We start from the raw sequence: 2091 nt of genomic DNA on the forward strand, positions 1-2091 counted from the left end.
TAAGAATTTTGATACAAAAATTAATTTTATTACAAGCAAATAGGGTAGGTGAGTTCTTTCTTCCAATATTTCGAGTTTAGAAAAAAAAACTCTTCAATAAGCATGGTAAAATTTTGAAAATGTGCTACAAGTGTCAAAATTCCTACCACTTTTTCCATAAATACCATAAACCTAACAGGAACACGGGTTTAAATTTCAAAGTTATGTTACGCATCTATGAATAAGTAGCTTAGCTTAGCTTGATTGACTACTCACATCCACCTCAATCATTGAACCCGAAATGCTTTATCAACAGTTTTCAAATTAATGATAATGTTTTAACAATTTTTATCATTATTTTTTGAGGTTATGTTACGCATCTATGAATAAGTTTCGAAAAAGCATTGTGTTTTCACTTGCCTCAATAAACCGGACAAATGTTAACTTAGAAATATCTTTATGTCAACAGTTTTGCATATTTTAATTTCCACAAGAGTTTGATGAGAATGGATTTTGTTATGCAACAATCGAAATTTATTTGTTTTAAAGATTTACATCTTTTGCTTAGAATTATGAAAGTTAAACCACTCTGATCACAGTTAAACTATGGTAAAATCCGTTAGCATGCCCTGGTGTATCTGAATTGAAATTAAGAAATTGAAGCAAAAGAAACTTTGCTAACTGTTACCGTTTCTCGACGCAAAAATCCTCATTTTAAAATTTTTTGTGATGTTTACATGAAATTTTTTAGAAAATATTCATACTACCCACCGTCGAAGGTTTTTTTCGATCCATTAAATTTTTAAAAATCTGCTTTTGAATCGATTGTTTATGAACAGATAAGGTAAGAAAGTTTAAATCTTGAAAAGTCTTTAAAAGGACCGTCGAATTCAGTCGAATAATAAAATTTAAACACATTTTTGTTTGTGTTGTTTGGCATCACTTCAAGTTGTAATGTGTTATGTCTACAAGTTTAGTACATATATTGCGAAAAAAAATATTAACATGATTTGAATATGCGAAGGTATTGGGTATGAGATATCTTTCTCTGCTTGTTACAAACGCTTTTGCATTGAAGTATGAAGAAGAGAGGAACAAATGCAGTTTTCTTATAAATTGGGTTGTATAGCTTGACAATTTACCAGGCGGCGGCAACGCTATTCAAACCGTATGGAGCACATCTCTCAAATTTCCCCTTTTTTCCCCTCGTTTTGACAGATTTAAGCTTTTTTCCTCAGATTTAAGCTTTCGTCTCCTATGCTCTCAAGGCAAAAAAAGCTTAAATCTGAGGAAAAAAAGCTTAAAAACGAGATTCACGAGCACATGTTTAAAAGATGTTGGTCACACGATACATAGACAAATCGTGTAACGTTGCAGGGATCTGCAATTTACTAACCCAGACAGGGCAATACAAGTTTGTTGCAGATCCCTGCAAAACGAGGGGAAAAAAGGGGAAATTTGAGAGATGTGCTCCATACGGTTTGAATAGCGTTGCCGCCGCCTGGTTTGTTGGTAGAAATCGAGAACTTATCAAGCAAAAGGAAGAGAGTTTGTTTGCGTACTCGGAAAGTCGGAAAGAAGGAGACAAGTCTTTATTCATATTATATTTGGCATAATTTGTTAACTTATCAGACAAATAAAGAAAAATGTTACATCATTTAGAAACTAAAAATGATTTTATAGTAGTTTATGAAACTTATAAAACAGATTAAAAGTTTCAGATCTTGAAAAACATATTTAGAGATTAATTTTAAGAAAACATCATTCAATGATCTTTGTACTGAACTTCGAAGCTCCAGTTACAACTCTCTTTTTGAAGCGTTTATTTCTGAATTATGTTGAAATTTGAACAAAATTTCACTTTTTATTTCAAATTCTATTTATTTTTGGAAAGTGAAGCAAAGCACACCGGGTCAGCTAGTATATGTATACATTCACATTGCTGAAAGAAGCTGTCGGTCTCCCATATTTGTCGGGAGATATTGCGGTTACTGGGATAATTTCTAATTTTCATGTCATGAAATCATCGGAATGAAATATTATTTTTCTTAGTATTCATTGAGATTGAATTAATTACGAGCGCGCCAGCATAACTTGAGAACTTTTCAAGGA

Source organism: Uranotaenia lowii, chromosome 2, assembly GCF_029784155.1.
Source record: "Uranotaenia lowii strain MFRU-FL chromosome 2, ASM2978415v1, whole genome shotgun sequence".
Classification (NCBI taxonomy): Eukaryota; Metazoa; Arthropoda; class Insecta; order Diptera; family Culicidae; genus Uranotaenia; species Uranotaenia lowii.